This window comes from Salmo salar, unplaced genomic scaffold (assembly GCF_905237065.1).
Source record: "Salmo salar unplaced genomic scaffold, Ssal_v3.1, whole genome shotgun sequence".
NCBI lineage: Eukaryota > Metazoa > Chordata > Actinopteri > Salmoniformes > Salmonidae > Salmo > Salmo salar.
The window spans coordinates 43,384-69,624 of record NW_025550084.1 but is presented as its reverse complement, the minus strand read 5'-3'; the positions used below and the strand labels follow the sequence as shown (position 1 = coordinate 69,624).

General features: G+C 40.2%; 21 non-coding genes across 21 annotated transcripts; all 21 read right to left on the bottom strand.

The window, feature by feature from the left end:
- Positions 1 to 339: 339 nt before the first annotated feature.
- On the bottom strand, positions 340 to 411 carry trnat-cgu (transfer RNA threonine (anticodon CGU)). The gene has a single exon. It is a non-coding gene; the product is annotated as a tRNA-Thr (tRNA).
- A 2,211-nt stretch (positions 412 to 2,622) lies between these two features.
- Positions 2,623 to 2,694, bottom strand: trnaa-ugc (transfer RNA alanine (anticodon UGC)). The gene has a single exon. It is a non-coding gene; the product is annotated as a tRNA-Ala (tRNA).
- Positions 2,695 to 4,364: 1,670 nt separating this feature from the next.
- trnaa-ugc (transfer RNA alanine (anticodon UGC)) lies at positions 4,365 to 4,436 on the bottom strand. The gene has a single exon. It is a non-coding gene; the product is annotated as a tRNA-Ala (tRNA).
- Positions 4,437 to 5,573: 1,137 nt separating this feature from the next.
- On the bottom strand, positions 5,574 to 5,645 carry trnat-cgu (transfer RNA threonine (anticodon CGU)). The gene has a single exon. It is a non-coding gene; the product is annotated as a tRNA-Thr (tRNA).
- Positions 5,646 to 6,113: 468 nt separating this feature from the next.
- Positions 6,114 to 6,185, bottom strand: trnaa-ugc (transfer RNA alanine (anticodon UGC)). Its single transcript has one exon. It is a non-coding gene; the product is annotated as a tRNA-Ala (tRNA).
- A 1,671-nt stretch (positions 6,186 to 7,856) lies between these two features.
- trnaa-ugc (transfer RNA alanine (anticodon UGC)) lies at positions 7,857 to 7,928 on the bottom strand. The gene has a single exon. It is a non-coding gene; the product is annotated as a tRNA-Ala (tRNA).
- A 1,139-nt stretch (positions 7,929 to 9,067) lies between these two features.
- On the bottom strand, positions 9,068 to 9,139 carry trnat-cgu (transfer RNA threonine (anticodon CGU)). Its single transcript has one exon. It is a non-coding gene; the product is annotated as a tRNA-Thr (tRNA).
- A 467-nt stretch (positions 9,140 to 9,606) lies between these two features.
- trnaa-ugc (transfer RNA alanine (anticodon UGC)) lies at positions 9,607 to 9,678 on the bottom strand. Its single transcript has one exon. It is a non-coding gene; the product is annotated as a tRNA-Ala (tRNA).
- Positions 9,679 to 10,818: 1,140 nt separating this feature from the next.
- trnat-cgu (transfer RNA threonine (anticodon CGU)) lies at positions 10,819 to 10,890 on the bottom strand. The gene has a single exon. It is a non-coding gene; the product is annotated as a tRNA-Thr (tRNA).
- A 467-nt stretch (positions 10,891 to 11,357) lies between these two features.
- trnaa-ugc (transfer RNA alanine (anticodon UGC)) lies at positions 11,358 to 11,429 on the bottom strand. The gene has a single exon. It is a non-coding gene; the product is annotated as a tRNA-Ala (tRNA).
- A 1,138-nt stretch (positions 11,430 to 12,567) lies between these two features.
- trnat-cgu (transfer RNA threonine (anticodon CGU)) lies at positions 12,568 to 12,639 on the bottom strand. Its single transcript has one exon. It is a non-coding gene; the product is annotated as a tRNA-Thr (tRNA).
- A 467-nt stretch (positions 12,640 to 13,106) lies between these two features.
- trnaa-ugc (transfer RNA alanine (anticodon UGC)) lies at positions 13,107 to 13,178 on the bottom strand. Its single transcript has one exon. It is a non-coding gene; the product is annotated as a tRNA-Ala (tRNA).
- Positions 13,179 to 14,317: 1,139 nt separating this feature from the next.
- On the bottom strand, positions 14,318 to 14,389 carry trnat-cgu (transfer RNA threonine (anticodon CGU)). The gene has a single exon. It is a non-coding gene; the product is annotated as a tRNA-Thr (tRNA).
- Positions 14,390 to 14,857: 468 nt separating this feature from the next.
- On the bottom strand, positions 14,858 to 14,929 carry trnaa-ugc (transfer RNA alanine (anticodon UGC)). Its single transcript has one exon. It is a non-coding gene; the product is annotated as a tRNA-Ala (tRNA).
- Positions 14,930 to 16,068: 1,139 nt separating this feature from the next.
- trnat-cgu (transfer RNA threonine (anticodon CGU)) lies at positions 16,069 to 16,140 on the bottom strand. Its single transcript has one exon. It is a non-coding gene; the product is annotated as a tRNA-Thr (tRNA).
- Positions 16,141 to 16,609: 469 nt separating this feature from the next.
- On the bottom strand, positions 16,610 to 16,681 carry trnaa-ugc (transfer RNA alanine (anticodon UGC)). Its single transcript has one exon. It is a non-coding gene; the product is annotated as a tRNA-Ala (tRNA).
- A 1,138-nt stretch (positions 16,682 to 17,819) lies between these two features.
- trnat-cgu (transfer RNA threonine (anticodon CGU)) lies at positions 17,820 to 17,891 on the bottom strand. The gene has a single exon. It is a non-coding gene; the product is annotated as a tRNA-Thr (tRNA).
- A 467-nt stretch (positions 17,892 to 18,358) lies between these two features.
- trnaa-ugc (transfer RNA alanine (anticodon UGC)) lies at positions 18,359 to 18,430 on the bottom strand. Its single transcript has one exon. It is a non-coding gene; the product is annotated as a tRNA-Ala (tRNA).
- Positions 18,431 to 19,569: 1,139 nt separating this feature from the next.
- trnat-cgu (transfer RNA threonine (anticodon CGU)) lies at positions 19,570 to 19,641 on the bottom strand. The gene has a single exon. It is a non-coding gene; the product is annotated as a tRNA-Thr (tRNA).
- Positions 19,642 to 20,109: 468 nt separating this feature from the next.
- On the bottom strand, positions 20,110 to 20,181 carry trnaa-ugc (transfer RNA alanine (anticodon UGC)). Its single transcript has one exon. It is a non-coding gene; the product is annotated as a tRNA-Ala (tRNA).
- A 1,124-nt stretch (positions 20,182 to 21,305) lies between these two features.
- On the bottom strand, positions 21,306 to 21,377 carry trnat-cgu (transfer RNA threonine (anticodon CGU)). The gene has a single exon. It is a non-coding gene; the product is annotated as a tRNA-Thr (tRNA).
- Positions 21,378 to 26,241: the final 4,864 nt, after the last annotated feature.

Here is a 26,241-nt window from a genome sequence, read left to right as displayed (position 1 = left end):
TACATTTCCATAATATCAGCTATCTTCCATAAACGTCGAACAAGGATTGAACCCATGTGCTTCAGTTTACAGAAACAGATGATTTAGCATATCTATTTCCTTCTTAGAATGTCAACATTCTGGAAAGTGGGAGTTGTGCAAAAACTAATTTAACAAGTAAAAACACTGAACAAAGAAGTTGGGGATTAACGTTGGACAGAATACATGTAAAGTACTGGCTCTACCATAGAGATACATCCCCTTACTAAAATAGTTGTTTTGCAATATTGATACAACTTGCTTTTTCTGCAAAGTCCTCCAATAGAAGCACAGGTCCATGATATCAGATGTCTTTCATAAAGGCACGGACGGGATTTGAACCCATGATCTTTGGTTTACGAGACCGACGCCTTACCACTTGGCCACCATGCCACTCTTAGCTGTGAATTATATATACACATTCTGGAAAGTAGTAGTTGTGTAAATGTGAATTTGGCACACAAATAAACTCAGTGGAGAACCTTGGGATTGAACCGAGGACCTCATACACATTTTGCATGCACTCCCCCTCTGAGCTTCCATCCCATTTAATTTGCAAATAAAATGCAATATCAATGCAATGTACTTTTTAGATACACCACTCCATTGAAACTACAATGAAATGATAGCAGCAATTCTTAAACCACATACAGACAGGGATCGAACCCATGAACTTCAGTTTTTGAAAATGACGCCATAAAAGATGGCAACCATGCCACTTCTGTTCTATAAATGTATGAACAGGGATTGAACGCACATTGTTCAGATTACAAGACCAAATTATTTAGCACATCTCTGTTTCCTGCTTAGAATTTCAACATTCTGGAAAGTAGTAGTTGGATCAGTGCAAAAACTTTCAATGGAGAAGCTGGGGATTGAGCCCACGACCTCATACATGCAAAGCATGCGCTCTTCCACTGAGCTACATCCCCTTCCTTTAAAGTAAAAAAAGTTTCTTATTTTATTTTATTTCATCTTTATTTAACCGGGTCAGCTAGTGGAGAACAAGTTCTCATTTAGAACTGCGACCTGGCCAAGATAAAGCAGAGCAGTGCGACACAAACAACAACACAGAGTTACAAATGGAATAAACAAGCGTACAGTCAATAACACAATAGAAAAAAAGAAAGTCTATATACAATGTGTGCAAATGGAATGAGGAGGTAAGGCAATAAATAGGCCATAGTAGCGAAGTAATTACAATTTAGCAAATTAACGTTGGATTGATAGATGAGCAGATGATGATGTGCAAGTAGAAATACTGGTGTGCAAAAGAGCAGAAAGTAAATAAAAACAATATAGGGATGAGGTAGGTAAATTGGGTGGGCTATTTACAGATGTGCTATGTACAGCTGCAGCGATCGGTTAGCTGCTCAGATAGCTGATGTGTAAAGTTAGTGAGGGAAATATAAGTGTCCAGCTTCAGCGATTTTTGCAATTCGTTCCAGTCATTGGCAGCAGAGAACTGGAAGGAAAGGCGGCCAAAATAGGTGTTGGCTTTGGGGATGACCAGTGAGATATTCCTGCTGGAGCGAGGTGCTATGGGTGGGTGTTGTTATCGTGACCAGTGAGCTGAGATAAGGCGGAGCTTTACCTAGCATAGACTTATAGATGACCTGGAGCCTGTGGGTCTGGTGACGAATAGGTAGCGAGGGCCAGCCGACTAGAGCATTCCGGTCGCAGTGGTCATATCAATACAATTTACCTTTTCTTTACACTGTTCTAATGAATGTACATTTCCATAATATCAGCTATCTTCCATAAACGTCGAACAAGGATTGAACCCATGTGCTTCCAGTTTACAGAAACAGATGATTTAGCATATCTATTTCCTTCTTAGAATGTCAACATTCTGGAAAGTGGGAGTTGTGCAAAAACTAATTTAACAAGTAAATACACTGAACAAAGAAGTTGGGGATTAACGTTGGACCGCATACATGTAAAGTACTGGCTCTACCATAGAGATACATGCCCTTACTGAAATAGTTGTTTTGCAATATTGATACAACTTGCGTTTTCTGCAAAGTCCTCCAATAGAAGCACAGGTCCATGATATCAGATGTCTTTCATAAAGGCACGGACAGGATTTGAACCCATGATCTTCGAGACTGACGCCTTACCACTTGGCCACCATGCCACTCTAAGCTGTGAATTATATATACACATTCTGGAAAGTAGTAGTTGTGTAAATGTGAATTTGGCACACAAATAAACTCAGTGGAGAATCTTGGGATTGAACCGAAGACCTCATACACATTTTCCATGCACTCCCCCTCTGAGCTTCCATCCCAATTAATTTGCAAATAAAATGCAATATCAATGCAATGTACTTTTTAGATACACCACTCCATTGAAACTACAATGAAATGATAGCAGCAATTCTTAAACCACGTACAGACAGGGATCGAACCCATGAACTTCAGTTTTTGAAAATGACGCCATAAAAGATGGCAACCATGCCACTTCTGTTCTATAAATGTATGAACAGGGATTGAACGCACGTTGTTCAGATTACAAGACCAAATTATTTAGCACATCTCTGTTTCCTGCTTAGAATTTCAACATTCTGGAAAGTAGGAGTTGGGTCAGTGCAACAATTTTCAATGGAGAAGCTGGGGATTGAACCCAGGACCTCATACATGCAAAGCATGCGCTCTACCACTGAGCCACATCCCCTTCCTTTAAAGTAAAAAAAGTTTCTTATTTTATTTTATTTCAACTTTATTTAACCGGGTAAGCTAGTGGAGAACAAGTTCTCATTTAGAACTGCGACCTGGCCAAGATAAAGCAGAGCAGTGCGACACAAACAACAACACAGAGTTACAAATGGAATAAACAAGCGTACAGTCAATAACACAATAGAAAAAAGAAAGTCTATATACAATGTGTGCAAATGGAATGAGGAGGTAAGGCAATAAATAGGCCATAGTAGCGAAGTAATTACAATTTAGCAAATTAACGTTGGATTGATAGATGAGCAGATGATGATGTGCAAGTAGAAATACTGGTGTGCAAAAGAGCAGAAAGTAAATAAAAACAATATAGGGATGAGGTAGGTAAATTGGGTGGGCTATTTACAGATGTGCTATGTACAGCTGCAGCGATCGGTTAGCTGCTCAGATAGCTGATGTGTAAAGTTAGTGAGGGAAATATAAGTGTCCAGCTTCAGCGATTTTTGCAATTCGTTCCAGTCATTGGCAGCAGAGAACTGGAAGGAAAGGCGGCCAAAATAGGTGTTGGCTTTGGGGATGACCAGTGAGATATTCCTGCTGGAGCGAGTGCTATGGGTGGGTGTTGTTATCGTGACCAGTGAGCTGAGATAAGGCGGAGCTTTACCTAGCATAGACTTATAGATGACCTGGAGCCTGTGGGTCTGGTGACGAATAGGTAGCGAGGGCCAGCCGACTAGAGCATTCCGGTCGCAGTGGTCATATCAATACAATTTACCTTTTCTTTACACTGTTCTAATGAATGTACATTTCCATAATATCAGCTATCTTCCATAAACGTCGAACAAGGATTGAACCCATGTGCTTCAGTTTACAGAAACAGATGATTTAGCATATCTATTTCCTTCTTAGAATGTCAACATTCTGGAAAGTGGGAGTTGTGCAAAAACTAATTTAACAAGTAAATACACTGAACAAAGAAGTTGGGGATTAACGTTGGACCGCATACATGTAAAGTACTGGCTCTACCATAGAGATACATGCCCTTACTAAAATAGTTGTTTTGCAATATTGATACAACTTGCTTTTTCTGCAAAGTCCTCCAATAGAAGCACAGGTCCATGATATCAGATGTCTTTCATAAAGGCACGGACAGGATTTGAACCCATGATCTTCGAGACTGACGCCTTACCACTTGGCCACCATGCCACTCTAAGCTGTGAATTATATATACACATTCTGGAAAGTAGTAGTTGTGTAAATGTGAATTTGGCACACAAATAAACTCAGTGGAGAATCTTGGGATTGAACCGAAGACCTCATACACATTTTCCATGCACTCCCCCTCTGAGCTTCCATCCCAATTAATTTGCAAATAAAATGCAATATCAATGCAATGTACTTTTTAGATACACCACTCCATTGAAACTACAATGAAATGATAGCAGCAATTCTTAAACCACGTACAGACAGGGATCGAACCCATGAACTTCAGTTTTTGAAAATGACGCCATAAAAGATGGCAACCATGCCACTTCTGTTCTATAAATGTACGAACAGGGATTGACGCGTACGTTGTTCAGATTACAAGACCAAATTATTTAGCACATCTCTGTTTCCTGCTTAGAATTTCAACATTCTGGAAAGTAGGAGTTGGGTCAGTGCAAAAATTTTCAATGGAGAAGCTGGGGATTGAACCCAGGACCTCATACATGCAAAGCATGCGCTCTACCACTGAGCCACATCCCCTTCCTTTAAAGTAAAAAAAGTTTCTTATTTTATTTTATTTCAACTTTATTTAACCGGGTAAGCTAGTGGAGAACAAGTTCTCATTTAGAACTGCGACCTGGCCAAGATAAAGCAGAGCAGTGCGACACAAACAACAACACAGAGTTACAAATGGAATAAACAAGCGTACAGTCAATAACACAATAGAAAAAAAGAAAGTCTATATACAATGTGTGCAAATGGAATGAGGAGGTAAGGCAATAAATAGGCCATAGTAGCGAAGTAATTACAATTTAGCAAATTAACGTTGGATTGATAGATGAGCAGATGATGATGTGCAAGTAGAAATACTGGTGTGCAAAAGAGCAGAAAGTAAATAAAAACAATATAGGGATGAGGTAGGTAAATTGGGTGGGCTATTTACAGATGTGCTATGTACAGCTGCAGCGATCGGTTAGCTGCTCAGATAGCTGATGTGTAAAGTTAGTGAGGGAAATATAAGTGTCCAGCTTCAGCGATTTTTGCAATTCGTTCCAGTCATTGGCAGCAGAGAACTGGAAGGAAAGGCGGCCAAAATAGGTGTTGGCTTTGGGGATGACCAGTGAGATATTCCTGCTGGAGCGAGTGCTATGGGTGGGTGTTGTTATCGTGACCAGTGAGCTGAGATAAGGCGGAGCTTTACCTAGCATAGACTTATAGATGACCTGGAGCCTGTGGGTCTGGTGACGAATAGGTAGCGAGGGCCAGCCGACTAGAGCATTCCGGTCGCAGTGGTCATATCAATACAATTTACCTTTTCTTTACACTGTTCTAATGAATTACATTTCCATAATATCAGCTATCTTCCATAAACGTCGAACAAGGATTGAACCCATGTGCTTCAGTTTACAGAAACAGATGATTTAGCATATCTATTTCCTTCTTAGAATGTCAACATTCTGGAAAGTGGGAGTTGTGCAAAAACTAATTTAACAAGTAAATACACTGAACAAAGAAGTTGGGGATTAACGTTGGACCGCATACATGTAAAGTACTGGCTCTACCATAGAGATACATGCCCTTACTAAAATAGTTGTTTTGCAATATTGATACAACTTGCATTTTCTGCAAAGTCCTCCAATAGAAGCACAGGTCCATGATATCAGATGTCTTTCATAAAGGCACGGACGGGATTTGAACCCATGATTTTCGGTTTACGAGACCGACGCCTTACCACTTGGCCACCATGCCACTCTAAGCTGTGAATTATATATACACATTCTGGAAAGTAGTAGTTGTGTAAATGTGAATTTGGCACACAAATAAACTCAGTGGAGAATCTTGGGATTGAACCGAAGACCTCATACACATTTTGCATGCACTCCCCCTCTGAGCTTCCATCCCATTTAATTTGCAAATAAAATGCAATATCAATGCAATGTACTTTTTAGATACACCACTCCATTGAAACTACAATGAAATGATAGCAGCAATTCTTAAACCACGTACAGACAGGGATCGAACCCATGAACTTCAGTTTTTGAAAATGACGCCATAAAAGATGGCAACCATGCCACTTCTGTTCTATAAATGTACGAACAGGGATTGAACGCGACGTTGTTCAGATTACAAGACCAAATTATTTAGCACATCTCTGTTTCCTGCTTAGAATTTCAACATTCTGGAAAGTAGGAGTTGGGTCAGTGCAAAAATTTTCAATGGAGAAGCTGGGGATTGAACCCAGGACCTCATACATGCAAAGCATGCGCTCTACCACTGAGCTACATCCCCTTCCTTTAAAATAAAAAAATGTTTCTTATTTTATTTTATTTCATCTTTATTTAACCGGGTCAGCTAGTGGAGAACAAGTTCTCATTTAGAACTGCGACCTGGCCAAGATAAAGCAGAGCAGTGCGACACAAACAACAACACAGAGTTACAAATGGAATAAACAAGCGTACAGTCAATAACACAATAGAAAAAAAGAAAGTCTATATACAATGTGTGCAAATGGAATGAGGAGGTAAGGCAATAAATAGGCCATAGTAGCGAAGTAATTACAATTTAGCAAATTAACGTTGGATTGATAGATGAGCAGATGATGATGTGCAAGTAGAAATACTGGTGTGCAAAAGAGCAGAAAGTAAATAAAAACAATATAGGGATGAGGTAGGTAAATTGGGTGGGCTATTTACAGATGTGCTATGTACAGCTGCAGCGATCGGTTAGCTGCTCAGATAGCTGATGTGTAAAGTTAGTGAGGGAAATATAAGTGTCCAGCTTCAGCGATTTTTGCAATTCGTTCCAGTCATTGGCAGCAGAGAACTGGAAGGAAAGGCGGCCAAAATAGGTGTTGGCTTTGGGGATGACCAGTGAGATATTCCTGCTGGAGCGAGTGCTATGGGTGGGTGTTGTTATCGTGACCAGTGAGCTGAGATAAGGCGGAGCTTTACCTAGCATAGACTTATAGATGACCTGGAGCCTGTGGGTCTGGTGACGAATAGGTAGCGAGGGCCAGCCGACTAGAGCATTCCGGTCGCAGTGGTCATATCAATACAATTTACCTTTTCTTTACACTGTTCTAATGAATGTACATTTCCATAATATCAGCTATCTTCCATAAACGTCGAACAAGGATTGAACCCATGTGCTTCAGTTTACAGAAACAGATGATTTAGCATATCTATTTCCTTCTTAGAATGTCAACATTCTGGAAAGTGGGAGTTGTGCAAAAACTAATTTAACAAGTAAATACACTGAACAAAGAAGTTGGGGATTAACGTTGGACCGCATACATGTAAAGTACTGGCTCTACCATAGAGATACATGCCCTTACTGAAATAGTTGTTTTGCAATATTGATACAACTTGCGTTTTCTGCAAAGTCCTCCAATAGAAGCACAGGTCCATGATATCAGATGTCTTTCATAAAGGCACGGACAGGATTTGAACCCATGATCTTCGAGACTGACGCCTTACCACTTGGCCACCATGCCACTCTAAGCTGTGAATTATATATACACATTCTGGAAAGTAGTAGTTGTGTAAATGTGAATTTGGCACACAAATAAACTCAGTGGAGAATCTTGGGATTGAACCGAAGACCTCATACACATTTTCCATGCACTCCCCCTCTGAGCTTCCATCCCAATTAATTTGCAAATAAAATGCAATATCAATGCAATGTACTTTTTAGATACACCACTCCATTGAAACTACAATGAAATGATAGCAGCAATTCTTAAACCACGTACAGACAGGGATCGAACCCATGAACTTCAGTTTTTGAAAATGACGCCATAAAAGATGGCAACCATGCCACTTCTGTTCTATAAATGTATGAACAGGGATTGAACGCACGTTGTTCAGATTACAAGACCAAATTATTTAGCACATCTCTGTTTCCTGCTTAGAATTTCAACATTCTGGAAAGTAGGAGTTGGGTCAGTGCAAAAATTTTCAATGGAGAAGCTGGGGATTGAACCCAGGACCTCATACATGCAAAGCATGCGCTCTACCACTGAGCCACATCCCCTTCCTTTAAAGTAAAAAAAAGTTTCTTATTTTATTTTATTTCATCTTTATTTAACCGGGTCAGCTAGTGGAGAACAAGTTCTCATTTAGAACTGCGACCTGGCCAAGATAAAGCAGAGCAGTGCGACACAAACAACAACACAGAGTTACAAATGGAATAAACAAGCGTACAGTCAATAACACAATAGAAAAAAAGAAAGTCTATATACAATGTGTGCAAATGGAATGAGGAGGTAAGGCAATAAATAGGCCATAGTAGCGAAGTAATTACAATTTAGCAAATTAACGTTGGATTGATAGATGAGCAGATGATGATGTGCAAGTAGAAATACTGGTGTGCAAAAGAGCAGAAAGTAAATAAAAACAATATAGGGATGAGGTAGGTAAATTGGGTGGGCTATTTACAGATGTGCTATGTACAGCTGCAGCGATCGGTTAGCTGCTCAGATAGCTGATGTGTAAAGTTAGTGAGGGAAATATAAGTGTCCACCTTCAGCGATTTTTGCAATTCGTTCCAGTCATTGGCAGCAGAGAACTGGAAGGAAAGGCGGCCAAAATAGGTGTTGGCTTTGGGGATGACCAGTGAGATATTCCTGCTGGAGCGAGTGCTATGGGTGGGTGTTGTTATCGTGACCAGTGAGCTGAGATAAGGCGGAGCTTTACCTAGCATAGACTTATAGATGACCTGGAGCCTGTGGGTCTGGTGACAAATAGGTAGCGAGGGCCAGCCGACTAGAGCATTCCGGTCGCAGTGGTCATATCAATACAATTTACCTTTTCTTTACACTGTTCTAATGAATGTACATTTCCATAATATCAGCTATCTTCCATAAACGTCGAACAAGGATTGAACCCATGTGCTTCAGTTTACAGAAACAGATGATTTAGCATATCTATTTCCTTCTTAGAATGTCAACATTCTGGAAAGTGGGAGTTGTGCAAAAACTAATTTAACAAGTAAATACACTGAACAAAGAAGTTGGGGATTAACGTTGGACCGCATACATGTAAAGTACTGGCTCTACCATAGAGATACATGCCCTTACTAAAATAGTTGTTTTGCAATATTGATACAACTTGCTTTTTCTGCAAAGTCCTCCAATAGAAGCACAGGTCCATGATATCAGATGTCTTTCATAAAGGCACGGACGGGATTTGAACCCATGATCTTCGGTTTACGAGACCGACGCCTTACCACTTGGCCACCATGCCACTCTAAGCTGTGAATTATATATACACATTCTGGAAAGTAGTAGTTGTGTAAATGTGAATTTGGCACACAAATAAACTCAGTGGAGAATCTTGGGATTGAACCGAAGACCTCATACACATTTTGCATGCACTCCCCCTCTGAGCTTCCATCCCATTTAATTTGCAAATAAAATGCAATATCAATGCAATGTACTTTTTAGATACACCACTCCATTGAAACTACAATGAAATGATAGCAGCAATTCTTAAACCACGTACAGACAGGGATCGAACCCATGAACTTCAGTTTTTGAAAATGACGCCATAAAAGATGGCAACCATGCCACTTCTGTTCTATAAATGTATGAACAGGGATTGAACGCACGTTGTTCAGATTACAAGACCAAATTATTTAGCACATCTCTGTTTCCTGCTTAGAATTTCAACATTCTGGAAAGTAGGAGTTGGGTCAGTGCAAAAATTTTCAATGGAGAAGCTGGGGATTGAACCCAGGACCTCATACATGCAAAGCATGCGCTCTACCACTGAGCTACATCCCCTTCCTTTAAAATATTTTTTTTTTTCTTATTTTATTTTATTTCATCTTTATTTAACCGGGTCAGCTAGTGGAGAACAAGTTCTCATTTAGAACTGCGACCTGGCCAAGATAAAGCAGAGCAGTGCGACACAAACAACAACACAGAGTTACAAATGGAATAAACAAGCATACAGTCAATAACACAATAGAAAAAAAAGAAATTCTATATACAATGTGTGCAAATGGAATGAGGAGGTAAGGCAATAAATAGGCCATAGTAGCGAAGTAATTACAATTTAGCAAATTAACGTTGGATTGATAGATGAGCAGATGATGATGTGCAAGTAGAAATACTGGTGTGCAAAAGAGCAGAAAGTAAATAAAAACAATATAGGGATGAGGTAGGTAAATTGGGTGGGCTATTTACAGATGTGCTATGTACAGCTGCAGCGATCGGTTAGCTGCTCAGATAGCTGATGTGTAAAGTTAGTGAGGGAAATATAAGTGTCCAGCTTCAGCGATTTTTGCAATTCGTTCCAGTCATTGGCAGCAGAGAACTGGAAGGAAAGGCGGCCAAAATAGGTGTTGGCTTTGGGGATGACCAGTGAGATATTCCTGCTGGAGCGAGTGCTATGGGTGGGTGTTGTTATCGTGACCAGTGAGCTGAGATAAGGCGGAGCTTTACCTAGCATAGACTTATAGATGACCTGGAGCCTGTGGGTCTGGTGACGAATAGGTAGCGAGGGCCAGCCGACTAGAGCATTCCGGTCGCAGTGGTCATATCAATACAATTTACCTTTTCTTTACACTGTTCTAATGAATGTACATTTCCATAATATCAGCTATCTTCCATAAACGTCGAACAAGGATTGAACCCATGTGCTTCAGTTTACAGAAACAGATGATTTAGCATATCTATTTCCTTCTTAGAATGTCAACATTCTGGAAAGTGGGAGTTGTGCAAAAACTAATTTAACAAGTAAATACACTGAACAAAGAAGTTGGGGATTAACGTTGGAGCGCATACATGTAAAGTACTGGCTCTACCATAGAGATACATGCCCTTACTAAAATAGTTGTTTTGCAATATTGATACAACTTGCTTTTTCTGCAAAGTCCTCCAATAGAAGCACAGGTCCATGATATCAGATGTCTTTCATAAAGGCACGGACGGGATTTGAACCCATGATCTTCGGTTTACGAGACCGACGCCTTACCACTTGGCCACCATGCCACTCTAAGCTGTGAATTATATATACACATTCTGGAAAGTAGTAGTTGTGTAAATGTGAATTTGGCACACAAATAAACTCAGTGGAGAATCTTGGGATTGAACCGAGGACCTCATACACATTTTGCATGCACTCCCCCTCTGAGCTTCCATCCCATTTAATTTGCAAATAAAATGCAATATCAATGCAATGTACTTTTTAGATACACCACTCCATTGAAACTACAATGAAATGATAGCAGCAATTCTTAAACCACGTACAGACAGGGATCGAACCCATGAACTTCAGTTTTTGAAAATGACGCCATAAAAGATGGCAACCATGCCACTTCTGTTCTATAAATGTATGAACAGGGATTGAACGCACGTTGTTCAGATTACAAGACCAAATCATTTAGCACATCTCTGTTTCCTGCTTAGAATTTCAACATTCTGGAAAGTAGGAGTTGGGTCAGTGCAAAAATTTTCAATGGAGAAGCTGGGGATTGAACCCAGGACCTCATACATGCAAAGCATGCGCTCTACCACTGAGCTACATCCCCTTCCTTTAAAGTAAAAAAAGTTTCTTATTTTATTTTATTTCACCTTTATTTAACCGGGTAAGCAAGTGGAGAACAAGTTCTCATTTATAACTGCGACCTGGCCAAGATAAAGCAGAGCAGTGCGACACAAACAACAACACAGAGTTACAAATGGAATAAACAAGCGTACAGTCAATAACACAATAGAAAAAAAGAAAGTCTATATACAATGTGTGCAAATGGAATGAGGAGGTAAGGCAATAAATAGGCCATAGTAGCGAAGTAATTACAATTTAGCAAATTAACGTTGGATTGATAGATGAGCAGATGATGATGTGCAAGTAGAAATACTGGTGTGCAAAAGAGCAGAAAGTAAATAAAAACAATATAGGGATGAGGTAGGTAAATTGGGTGGGCTATTTACAGATGTGCTATGTACAGCTGCAGCGATCGGTTAGCTGCTCAGATAGCTGATGTGTAAAGTTAGTGAGGGAAATATAAGTGTCCAGCTTCAGCGATTTTTGCAATTCGTTCCAGTCATTGGCAGCAGAGAACTGGAAGGAAAGGCGGCCAAAATAGGTGTTGGCTTTGGGGATGACCAGTGAGATATTCCTGCTGGAGCGAGTGCTATGGGTGGGTGTTGTTATCGTGACCAGTGAGCTGAGATAAGGCGGAGCTTTACCTAGCATAGACTTATAGATGACCTGGAGCCTGTGGGTCTGGTGACGAATAGGTAGCGAGGGCCAGCCGACTAGAGCATTCCGGTCGCAGTGGTCATATCAATACAATTTACCTTTTCTTTACACTGTTCTAATGTATGTACATTTCCATAATATCAGCTATCTTCCATAAACGTCGAACAAGGATTGAACCCATGTGCTTCAGTTTACAGAAACAGATGATTTAGCATATCTATTTCCTTCTTAGAATGTCAACATTCTGGAAAGTGGGAGTTGTGCAAAAACTAATTTAACAAGTAAATACACTGAACAAAGAAGTTGGGGATTAACGTTGGAGCGCATACATGTAAAGTACTGGCTCTACCATAGAGATACATGCCCTTCCTAAAATAGTTGTTTTGCAATATTGATACAACTTGCGTTTTCTGCAAAGTCCTCCAATAGAAGCACAGGTCCATGATATCAGATGTCTTTCATAAAGGCACGGACGGGATTTGAACCCATGATCTTCGGTTTACGAGACCGACGCCTTACCACTTGGCCACCATGCCACTCTAAGCTGTGAATTATATATACACATTCTGGAAAGTAGTAGTTGTGTAAATGTGAATTTGGCACACAAATAAACTCAGTGGAGAATCTTGGGATTGAACCGAAGACCTCATACACATTTTGCATGCACTCCCCCTCTGAGCTTCCATCCCATTTAATTTGCAAATAAAATGCAATATCAATGCAATGTACTTTTTAGATACACCACTCCATTGAAACTACAATGAAATGATAGCAGCAATTCTTAAACCACGTACAGACAGGGATCGAACCCATGAACTTCAGTTTTTGAAAATGACGCCATAAAAGATGGCAACCATGCCACTTCTGTTCTATAAATGTATGAACAGGGATTGAACGCACGTTGTTCAGATTACAAGACCAAATTATTTAGCACATCTCTGTTTCCTGCTTAGAATTTCAACATTCTGGAAAGTAGGAGTTGGGTCAGTGCAAAAATTTTCAATGGAGAAGCTGGGGATTGAACCCAGGACCTCATACATGCAAAGCATGCGCTCTACCACTGAGCTACATCCCCTTCCTTTAAAATAAAAAAATGTTTCTTATTTTATTTTATTTCATCTTTATTTAACCGGGTCAGCTAGTGGAGAACAAGTTCTCATTTAGAACTGCGACCTGGCCAAGATAAAGCAGAGCAGTGCGACACAAACAACAACACAGAGTTACAAATGGAATAAACAAGCGTACAGTCAATAACACAATAGAAAAAAAGAAAGTCTATATACAATGTGTGCAAATGGAATGAGGAGGTAAGGCAATAAATAGGCCATAGTAGCGAAGTAATTACAATTTAGCAAATTAACGTTGGATTGATAGATGAGCAGATGATGATGTGCAAGTAGAAATACTGGTGTGCAAAAGAGCAGAAAGTAAATAAAAACAATATAGGGATGAGGTAGGTAAATTGGGTGGGCTATTTACAGATGTGCTATGTACAGCTGCAGCGATCGGTTAGCTGCTCAGATAGCTGATGTGTAAAGTTAGTGAGGGAAATATAAGTGTCCAGCTTCAGCGATTTTTGCAATTCGTTCCAGTCATTGGCAGCAGAGAACTGGAAGGAAAGGCGGCCAAAATAGGTGTTGGCTTTGGGGATGACCAGTGAGATATTCCTGCTGGAGCGAGTGCTATGGGTGGGTGTTGTTATCGTGACCAGTGAGCTGAGATAAGGCGGAGCTTTACCTAGCATAGACTTATAGATGACCTGGAGCCTGTGGGTCTGGTGACGAATAGGTAGCGAGGGCCAGCCGACTAGAGCATTCCGGTCGCAGTGGTCATATCAATACAATTTACCTTTTCTTTACACTGTTCTAATGAATGTACATTTCCTTAATATCAGCTATCTTCCATAAACGTCGAACAAGGATTGAACCCATGTGCTTCAGTTTACAGAAACAGATGATTTAGCATATCTATTTCCTTCTTAGAATGTCAACATTCTGGAAAGTGGGAGTTGTGCAAAAACTAATTTAACAAGTAAATACACTGAACAAAGAAGTTGGGGATTAACGTTGGACCGCATACATGTAAAGTACTGGCTCTACCATAGAGATACATGCCCTTACTAAAATAGTTGTTTTGCAATATTGATACAACTTGCTTTTTCTGCAAAGTCCTCCAATAGAAGCACAGGTCCATGATATCAGATGTCTTTCATAAAGGCACGGACGGGATTTGAACCCATGATCTTCGGTTTACGAGACCGACGCCTTACCACTTGGCCACCATGCCACTCTAAGCTGTGAATTATATATACACATTCTGGAAAGTAGTAGTTGTGTAAATGTGAATTTGGCCCACAAATAAACTCAGTGGAGAATCTTGGGATTGAACCGAAGACCTCATACACATTTTGCATGCACTCCCCCTCTGAGCTTCCATCCCATTTAATTTGCAAATAAAATGCAATATCAATGCAATGTACTTTTTAGATACACCACTCCATTGAAACTACAATGAAATGATAGCAGCAATTCTTAAACCACGTACAGACAGGGATCGAACCCATGAACTTCAGTTTTTGAAAATGACGCCATAAAAGATGGCAACCATGCCACTTCTGTTCTATAAATGTATGAACAGGGATTGAACGCGACGTTGTTCAGATTACAAGACCAAATTATTTAGCACATCTCTGTTTCCTGCTTAGAATTTCAACATTCTGGAAAGTAGGAGTTGGGTCAGTGCAAAAATTTTCAATGGAGAAGCTGGGGATTGAACCCAGGACCTCATACATGCAAAGCATGCGCTCTACCACTGAGCTACATCCCCATCCTTTAAAATAAAAAAATGTTTCTTATTTTATTTTATTTCATCTTTATTTAACCGGGTCAGCTAGTGGAGAACAAGTTCTCATTTAGAACTGCGACCTGGCCAAGATAAAGCAGAGCAGTGCGACACAAACAACAACACAGAGTTACAAATGGAATAAACAAGCGTACAGTCAATAACACAATAGAAAAAAAGAAAGTCTATATACAATGTGTGCAAATGGAATGAGGAGGTAAGGCAATAAATAGGCCATAGTAGCGAAGTAATTACAATTTAGCAAATTAACGTTGGATTGATAGATGAGCAGATGATGATGTGCAAGTAGAAATACTGGTGTGCAAAAGAGCAGAAAGTAAATAAAAACAATATAGGGATGAGGTAGGTAAATTGGGTGGGCTATTTACAGATGTGCTATATACAGCTGCTGCGATCGGTTAGCTGCTCAGATAGCTGATGTGTAAAGTTAGTGAGGGAAATATAAGTGTCCAGCTTCAGCGATTTTTGCAATTCGTTCCAGTCATTGGCAGCAGAGAACTGGAAGGAAAGGCGGCCAAAATAGGTGTTGGCTTTGGGGATGACCAGTGAGATATTCCTGCTGGAGCGAGTGCTATGGGTGGGTGTTGTTATCGTGACCAGTGAGCTGAGATAAGGCGGAGCTTTACCTAGCATAGACTTATAGATGACCTGGAGCCTGTGGGTCTGGTGACGAATAGGTAGCGAGGGCCAGCCGACTAGAGCATTCCGGTCGCAGTGGTCATATCAATACAATTTACCTTTTCTTTACACTGTTCTAATGAATGTACATTTCCTTAATATCAGCTATCTTCCATAAACGTCGAACAAGGATTGAACCCATGTGCTTCAGTTTACAGAAACAGATGATTTAGCATATCTATTTCCTTCTTAGAATGTCAACATTCTGGAAAGTGGGAGTTGTGCAAAAACTAATTTAACAAGTAAATACACTGAACAAAGAAGTTGGGGATTAACGTTGGACCGCATACATGTAAAGTACTGGCTCTACCATAGAGATACATGCCCTTACTAAAATAGTTGTTTTGCAATATTGATACAACTTGCGTTTTCTGCAAAGTCCTCCAATAGAAGCACAGGTCCATGATATCAGATGTCTTTCATAAAGGCACGGACGGGATTTGAACCCATGATCTTCGGTTTACGAGACCGACGCCTTACCACTTGGCCACCATGCCACTCTAAGCTGTGAATTATATATACACATTCTGGAAAGTAGTAGTTGTGTAAATGTGAATTTGGCACACAAATAAACTCAGTGGAGAATCTTGGGATTGAACCGAAGACCTCATACACATTTTGCATGCACTCCCCTCTGAGCTTCCATCCCATTTAATTTGCAAATAAAATGCAATATCAATGCAATGTACTTTTTAGATACACCACTCCATTGAAACTACAATGAAATGATAGCAGCAATTCTTAAACCACGTACAGACAGGGATCGAACCCATGAACTTCAGTTTTTGAAAATGACGCCATAAAAGATGGCAACCATGCCACTTCTGTTCTATAAATGTATGAACAGGGGATTGAACGCGTACGTTGTTCAGATTACAAGACCAAATTATTTAGCACATCTCTGTTTCCTGCTTAGAATTTCAACATTCTGGAAAGTAGGAGTTGGGTCAGTGCAAAAATTTTCAATGGAGAAGCTGGGGATTGAACCCAGGACCTCATACATGCAAAGCATGCGCTCTACCACTGAGCTACATCCCCTTCCTTTAAAATAAAAAAATGTTTCTTATTTTATTTTATTTCATCTTTATTTAACCGGGTCAGCTAGTGGAGAACAAGTTCTCATTTAGAACTGCGACCTGGCCAAGATAAAGCAGAGCAGTGCGACACAAACAACAACACAGAGTTACAAATGGAATAAACAAGCGTACAGTCAATAACACAATAGAAAAAAGAAAGTCTATATACAATGTGTGCAAATGGAATGAGGAGGTAAGGCAATAAATAGGCCATAGTAGCGAAGTAATTACAATTTAGCAAATTAACGTTGGATTGATAGATGAGCAGATGATGATGTGCAAGTAGAAATACTGGTGTGCAAAAGAGCAGAAAGTAAATAAAAACAATATAGGGATGAGGTAGGTAAATTGGGTGGGCTATTTACAGATGTGCTATATACAGCTGCAGCGATCGGTTAGCTGCTCAGATAGCTGATGTGTAAAGTTAGTGAGGGAAATATAAGTGTCCAGCTTCAGCGATTTTTGCAATTCGTTCCAGTCATTGGCAGCAGAGAACTGGAAGGAAAGGCGGCCAAAATAGGTGTTGGCTTTGGGGATGACCAGTGAGATATTCCTGCTGGAGCGAGTGCTATGGGTGGGTGTTGTTATCGTGACCAGTGAGCTGAGATAAGGCGGAGCTTTACCTAGCATAGACTTATAGATGACCTGGAGCCTGTGGGTCTGGTGACGAATAGGTAGCGAGGGCCAGCCGACTAGAGCATTCCGGTCGCAGTGGTCATATCAATACAATTTACCTTTTCTTTACACTGTTCTAATGAATGTACATTTCCTAAATATCAGCTATCTTCCATAAACGTCGAACAAGGATTGAACCCATGTGCTTCAGTTTACAGAAACAGATGATTTAGCATATCTATTTCCTTCTTAGAATGTCAACATTCTGGAAAGTGGGAGTTGTGCAAAAACTAATTTAACAAGTAAATACACTGAACAAAGAAGTTGGGGATTAACGTTGGACCGCATACATGTAAAGTACTGGCTCTACCATAGAGATACATGCCCTTACTAAAATAGTTGTTTTGCAATATTGATACAACTTGCGTTTTCTGCAAAGTCCTCCAATAGAAGCACAGGTCCATGATATCAGATGTCTTTCATAAAGGCACGGACGGGATTTGAACCCATGATCTTCAGTTTACGAGACCGACGCCTTACCACTTGGCCACCATGCCACTCTAAGCTGTGAATTATATATACACATTCTGGAAAGTAGTAGTTGTGTAAATGTGAATTTGGCCCACAAATAAACTCAGTGGAGAATCTTGGGATTGAACCGAAGACCTCATACACATTTTGCATGCACTCCCCCTCTGAGCTTCCATCCCATTTAATTTGCAAATAAAATGCAATATCAATGCAATGTACTTTTTAGATACACCACTCCATTGAAACTACAATGAAATGATAGCAGCAATTCTTAAACCACGTACAGACAGGGATCGAACCCATGAACTTCAGTTTTTGAAAATGACGCCATAAAAGATGGCAACCATGCCACTTCTGTTCTATAAATGTATGAACAGGGATTGAACGCACGTTGTTCAGATTACAAGACCAAATTATTTAGCACATCTCTGTTTCCTGCTTAGAATTTCAACATTCTGGAAAGTAGGAGTTGGGTCAGTGCAAAAATTTTCAATGGAGAAGCTGGGGATTGAACCCAGGACCTCATACATGCAAAGCATGCGCTCTACCACTGAGCTACATCCCCATCCTGTAAAATAAAAAAATGTTTCTTATTTTATTTTATTTCATCTTTATTTAACCGGGTCAGCTAGTGGAGAACAAGTTCTCATTTAGAACTGCGACCTGGCCAAGATAAAGCAGAGCAGTGCGACACAAACAACAACACAGAGTTACAAATGGAATAAACAAGCGTACAGTCAATAACACAATAGAAAAAAAGAAAGTCTATATACAATGTGTGCAAATGGAATGAGGAGGTAAGGCAATAAATAGGCCATAGTAGCGAAGTAATTACAATTTAGCAAATTAACGTTGGATTGATAGATGAGCAGATGATGATGTGCAAGTAGAAATACTGGTGTGCAAAAGAGCAGAAAGTAAATAAAAACAATATAGGGATGAGGTAGGTAAATTGGGTGGGCTATTTACAGATGTGCTATATACAGCTGCAGCGATCGGTTAGCTGCTCAGATAGCTGATGTGTAAAGTTAGTGAGGGAAATATAAGTGTCCAGCTTCAGCGATTTTTGCAATTCGTTCCAGTCATTGGCAGCAGAGAACTGGAAGGAAAGGCGGCCAAAATAGGTGTTGGCTTTGGGGATGACCAGTGAGATATTCCTGCTGGAGCGAGTGCTATGGGTGGGTGTTGTTATCGTGACCAGTGAGCTGAGATAAGGCGGAGCTTTACCTAGCATAGACTTATAGATGACCTGGAGCCTGTGGGTCTGGTGACGAATAGGTAGCGAGGGCCAGCCGACTAGAGCATTCCGGTCGCAGTGGTCATATCAATACAATTTACCTTTTCTTTACACTGTTCTAATGAATGTACATTTCCTAAATATCAGCTATCTTCCATAAACGTCGAACAAGGATTGAACCCATGTGCTTCAGTTTACAGAAACAGATGATTTAGCATATCTATTTCCTTCTTAGAATGTCAACATTCTGGAAAGTGGGAGTTGTGCAAAAACTAATTTAACAAGTAAATACACTGAACAAAGAAGTTGGGGATTAACGTTGGACCGCATACATGTAAAGTACTGGCTCTACCATAGAGATACATGCCCTTACTAAAATAGTTGTTTTGCAATATTGATACAACTTGCGTTTTCTGCAAAGTCCTCCAATAGAAGCACAGGTCCATGATATCAGATGTCTTTCATATAGGCACGGACGGGATTTGAACCCATGATCTTCGGTTTACGAGACCGACGCCTTACCACTTGGCCACCATGCCACTCTAAGCTGTGAATTATATATACACATTCTGGAAAGTAGTAGTTGTGTAAATGTGAATTTGGCACACAAATAAACTCAGTGGAGAATCTTGGGATTGAACCGAAGACCTCATACACATTTTGCATGCACTCCCCCTCTGAGCTTCCATCCCATTTAATTTGCAAATAAAATGCAATATCAATGCAATGTACTTTTTAGATACACCACTCCATTGAAACTACAATGAAATGATAGCAGCAATTCTTAAACCACGTACAGACAGGGATCGAACCCATGAACTTCAGTTTTTGAAAATGACGCCATAAAAGATGGCAACCATGCCACTTCTGTTCTATAAATGTATGAACAGGGGATTGAACGCACGTTGTTCAGATTACAAGACCAAATTATTTAGCACATCTCTGTTTCCTGCTTAGAATTTCAACATTCTGGAAAGTAGGAGTTGGGTCAGTGCAAAAATTTTCAATGGAGAAGCTGGGGATTGAACCCAGGACCTCATACATGCAAAGCATGCGCTCTACCACTGAGCTACATCCCCTTCCTTTAAAATAAAAAAATGTTTCTTATTTTATTTTATTTCATCTTTATTTAACCGGGTCAGCTAGTGGAGAACAAGTTCTCATTTAGAACTGCGACCTGGCCAAGATAAAGCAGAGCAGTGCGACACAAACAACAACACAGAGTTACAAATGGAATAAACAAGCGTACAGTCAATAACACAATAGAAAAAAGAAAGTCTATATACAATGTGTGCAAATGGAATGAGGAGGTAAGGCAATAAATAGGCCATAGTAGCGAAGTAATTACAATTTAGCAAATTAACGTTGGATTGATAGATGAGCAGATGATGATGTGCAAGTAGAAATACTGGTGTGCAAAAGAGCAGAAAGTAAATAAAAACAATATAGGGATGAGGTAGGTAAATTGGGTGGGCTATTTACAGATGTGCTATGTACAGCTGCAGCGATCGGTTAGCTGCTCAGATAGCTGATGTGTAAAGTTAGTGAGGGAAATATAAGTGTCCAGCTTCAGCGATTTTTGCAATTCGTTCCAGTCATTGGCAGCAGAGAACTGGAAGGAAAGGCGGCCAAAATAGGTGTTGGCTTTGGGGATGACCAGTGAGATATTCCTGCTGGAGCGAGTGCTATGGGTGTGTGTTGTTATCGTGACCAGTGAGCTGAGATAAGGCGGAGCTTTACCTAGCATAGACTTATAGATGACCTGGAGCCTGTGGGTCTGGTGACGAATAGGTAGTGAGGGCCAGCCGACTAGAGCATTCCGGTCGCAGTGGTCATATCAATACAATTTACCTTTTCTTTACACTGTTCTAATGAATGTACATTTCCATAATATCAGCTATCTTCCATAAACGTCGAACAAGGATTGAACCCATGTGCTTCAGTTTACAGAAACAGATGATTTAGCATATCTATTTCCTTCTTAGAATGTCAACATTCTGGAAAGTGGGAGTTGTGCAAAAACTAATTTAACAAGTAAATACACTCAACAGAGAAGTTGGGGATTAACATGTAAACTACTGGCTCTACCATAGAGATACATGCCCTTACTATAATAGCTGTGTTGCAATATTGATACAACTTGCTTTTTCTGCAAAGTCCTCCAATAAAAGCACAGGTCAATGATATAAGATGTCTTTCATAAAGGCACAGACGGGATTTGAACCCATGATCTTCGGTTTACGAGACCGACACCTTACCACTTGGCCACCATGACACTCTACGCTGTAATTTATATATCAACATTCTGGAAAGTAGTAGTTGTGTAAATGTGAATTTGGCACACAAATAAACTCAGTGGAGAATCTTGGGATTGAACAGAGGACCTCATACATATTTTGCATGCACTCCCACTCTGAGCTTCCATCCCATCTCATTTGCAGATAAAATGCAATATCAATACAATGTACTTTTTAGATACACCACTCCATTGAAACTACAATGAAATGATAGCAGCAATTCTTAAACCAGGTACAGATAGGGATCGAACCCATGAACTTCAGTTTTTGATAATGACACCATAAAAGTTGGCAACAAATCTACTTCTGTTGTATAAATGTATGAACAGGGATTGACCGCATGTTCTTCAGATTACTGTTAGGGTTTGACCAACTATTTGTTTGCATAACCAATATAATACAACTATTTATACCTATATAATAAAATGAGTTGTGGTGCATAACTTATGAATACTAATGCCTAGCATAAGAGGTTTATATTGTATTAACATAGATTGAGCGACATATAATAGACATGACTAACTGGAGGGTTGCTGGCTAGTAGTGTAGGCTGAGTAGACTCGTGACACACACACACAATTTCTGGTTGTGGGGCCGCTCAAGGACAGGTGTATGTGAGAAACTGATAGAGGGGAGAATGGCTGTGGCACAAGAACAGGCACTGTCCTTGGGTGTCTGACTCTCGGGTACACACACGAAGATAAGCTAGAAGACAACTATGCTTGGCAACAAAGATGCGTCCAGAGGCTGGGACCAGCCTGCACGCCAACGATAGGCTGGAGTAAGTCTAAACCACACCCAAGCCTCTACTATGACAGGCCCTCAGGGAGAGGGAACTACGTCTGTCAAGAAGTATTTAAGGAAGAACATATGATGTCATTTCAGTTCTCTGTCTGCCCTGCGAGGTGTTACAGTGAAACCGTATATACGAACATTGCATTTATCACTATTTACTTAGCTTAACCTCTTACATCTAGACGTTCCGCTAGCGGAACACCTGCTCCAATATCCAATGATAGGCGTGGCGCGAATTACAAATTCCTCAAAAATACAAAAACTTCAATTTTTCAAACATATGACTATTTCACAGCATTTTAAAGACAAGACTCTCCTTTATCTTACCACACTGTCCGATTTCAAAAAGGCTTTACAGCGAAAGCAAAACATTAGATTATGTCAGCAGAGTACCAAGCCAGAAATAATCAGACATCCATTTTTCAAGCTAGCATATAATGTCACAAAAACCCAGAAGACAGCTAAATGCAGCACTAACCTTTGATGATCTTCATCAGATGACACACCTAGGACATTATGTTATACAATACATGCATGTTTTGTTCCATCAAGTTCATATTTATATCAAAAAACTGCTTTTTACATTAGCATGTGACGTTCAGAACTAGCATACCCCCCGCAAACTTCCGGGGAATTTGCTAACAATTTACTAAATTACTCACGATAAACGTTCACAAAAAGCATAACAATTATTTTAAGAATTATAGATACAGAACTCCTCTATGCACTCGATATGTCCGATTTTAAAATAGCTTTTTGGTGAAAGCACATTTTGCAATATTCTAAGTACATAGCCCAGGCATCACGGGCTAGCTATTTAGACACCCGGCAAGTTTAGCACTCACCAATATCAGATTTACTATTATAAAAGTTTGATTACCTTTTGTTGTCTTCGTCAGAATGCACTCCCAGGACTGCTATATCAATAACAAATGTTGGTTTGGTCCAAAATAATCCATCGTTATATCCGAATAGCGGCGTTTTGTTCGTGCGTCCCAGACACTATCCGAAATGGTAAAGAAGGGTCGCGCGCATGGCGCAATTCGTGACAAAAAAATGCTAAATATTCCATTACCGTACTTCGAAGCATGTCAACCGCTGTTTAAAATAAATTTTTATGCAATTTATCTCGTAAAAAAGCGACAATATTCCGACCGGGAATCTCCTTTTCGGCAAACAGAGGAAAAATCACAAAGACGGGGGCAGCCAGGGCACGCGCCTAAGCCCACAGTCCCTTGATCGGCCACTTGAGAAAGGCGATAATGTGTTTCAGCCTGGGGCTGGGATGACGACGTTCAGTTTTTTCCCGGGCTCTGTGCGCCCATGGACAATGTAGGAAGTGTCATGTTAGAGCAGAGATCCTTTGTAAAAGATAGAGATGGCAAAGAAGTTCAAGAAATGGTCAGACAGGCCACTTCCTGTAAAGGAATCTCTCAGGTTTTGACCTGCCATTTGAGTTCTGTTATACTCACAGACACCATTCAAACAGTTTTAGAAACTTTGGAGTGTTTTCTATCCAAAGCCAATAATTATATGCATATTCTAGTTACTGGGCAGGAGTAGTAACCAGATTAAATTGGGTACGTTTTTTATCCAGCCGTGAAAATACTGCCCCCTAGCCATAACAGCTGTGAAACAGTACTAGAGACCAGAGTTTCTCTTTGTCCTGACACCAGATTCGAATTGACGCAACCTAACATGGTGACCCCGACGTGATCTGCTGTAGGGACTTCGCTGAAACTTGTCCGGCCGATTGGCCATCGCTGTCGTCAGACGGTGTGTTTCACAAATCCTGACCGGTCAACTAAAAAGGTAAGCAGACACCTATTGTGAATAACTGAAGTTCTGCACATTGGCTATTTCCACATTTATTTTTGTGAGACACCTGTTTGATGTAAGTGACCAAATTTTTATTTTAACATATACACATTGGTTGAAGTATGTATTGAACATTTGGAGTTTGATTAAGTGATAAATGCATTGTTGACAACCGGTTAACCTGTTAGGGCTAGGGGGCAGTATTTACACCGCCGGATAAAAAACGTACCCGATTTAATCTGGGTACCACTCCTACCCAGTAACTAGAATATGCATATACTTATTACACATGGATAGAAAACACCCTAAAGTTTCTAAAACTGTTTGAATGGTGTCTGTGAGTATAACAGAACTCATTTGGCAGGCAAATATCTGAGAAGGTTTCATGCAGGAAGTGGCCTGTCTGACAAGGTGTCGTTCTTCTTGTCTCTGTTTATTGAAGAGTGAGGATCTTAGCTGTCCCGTGACACTTCCTACGGCTGCCATAGGGTCTCAGAAGGCGGTAAAAAGCTGAATCGTGGCTTTGCAGGCTCTGGCTGAAACAAAGTAGCGCGTTTGGGTAGTGGCTGGTTACAGTACTGTGAGACTCAGGCTCGTGCCCGCGTCGACCGAAAGCTGTGTTTTCTTTCCTCTGTTTAGCTAAATGGACATTCCCGGTCGGAATATTATCGCTTTTTTACGAGAAAAATGGCATAAAAATTGATTTTAAACAGCGGTTGACATGCTTCGAAGTACGGTAATGGAATATTTAGATTTTTTTTGTCACGAATTGCACCATGCGCACGACCCTTCTTTACCATTCGGATAGTGTCTGGGACGCACGAACAAAACGCCGCTATTCGGATATAACGATGGATTATTTTGGACCAAACCAACATTTGTTATTGATATAGCAGTCCTGGGAGTGCATTCTGACGAAGACAACAAAAGGTAATCAAACTTTTATAATAGTAAATCTGATATTGGTGAGTGCTAAACTTGCCGGGTGTCTAAATAGCTAGCCCGTGATGCCTGGGCTATGTACTTAGAATATTGCAAAATGTGCTTTCACCAAAAAGCTATTTTAAAATCGGACATATCGAGTGCATAGAGGAGTTCTGTATCTATAATTCTTAAAATAATTGTTATGCTTTTTGTGAACGTTTATCGTGAGTAATTTAGTAAATTGTTAGCAAATTCCCCGGAAGTTTGCGGGGGGTATGCTAGTTCTGAACGTCACATGCTAATGTAAAAAGCTGTTTTTTGATATAAATATGAACTTGATTGAACAAAACATGCATGTATTGTATAACATAATGTCCTAGGTGTATCATCTGATGAAGATCATCGAAGGTTAGTGCTGCATTTAGCTGTCTTCTGGGTTTTTGTGACATTATATGCTAGCTTGAAAAATGGGTGTCTGATTATTTCTGGCTTGGTACTCTGCTGACATAATCTAATGTTTTGCTTTCGCTGTAAAGCCTTTTTGAAATCGGACAGTGTGGTTAGATAAAGGAGAGTCTTGTCTTTAAAATGCTGTGAAATAGTCATATGTTTGAAAAATTGAAGTTTTTGTATTTTTGAGGAATTTGTAATTCGCGCCACGCCTATCATTGGATATTGGAGCAGGTGTTCCGCTAGCGGAACGTCTAGATGTAAGAGGTTACAGTGCCCGTGACTTCAGTGGACCCAGCCCACTCTTTGGTGTAATTTTTACACAGGCTTAAAGCTGGCTCAGGCACCTGAGAAGCACCTTGCACCATCTCTACCTGTGTATGTCTTTCACCCATCATGTGCTGCTGTTCCACCTTGTCAGCAGCAGAGACTAAAACGGCGTCCCGTGCTTTGCCAGGAGACATTACAGGTTCTTCAAGCTTATCTGCCACTGTCTCTTGAGTCACACTCTCCATGTCACTCTCATCCTCCCTCTCCATAGGCACACTCCCCTCTTCCTCAGACGTGAGGTCCATTGTTTGCAAAAGTACGTGATCTTCTCCCTTATTACAGCTACATCTAACTTTAGGTCTGTCACACATTTTGCACACATTTCCTATGTTCCGACATTCTCTGGCATAATGCCCTTGTTCACTACATTTGTGGCATGTGAATTCCGGACATTCCTTAAGTATGTGCCCCGGATGAATACATAATCTACATACCTTCACTTGATTGTTGTGGATTACACGAAAATAATCAAATCCCTCGACAGTGTTAAATTTAGTAGAATATGGCAAGGATTGCACATTGTCT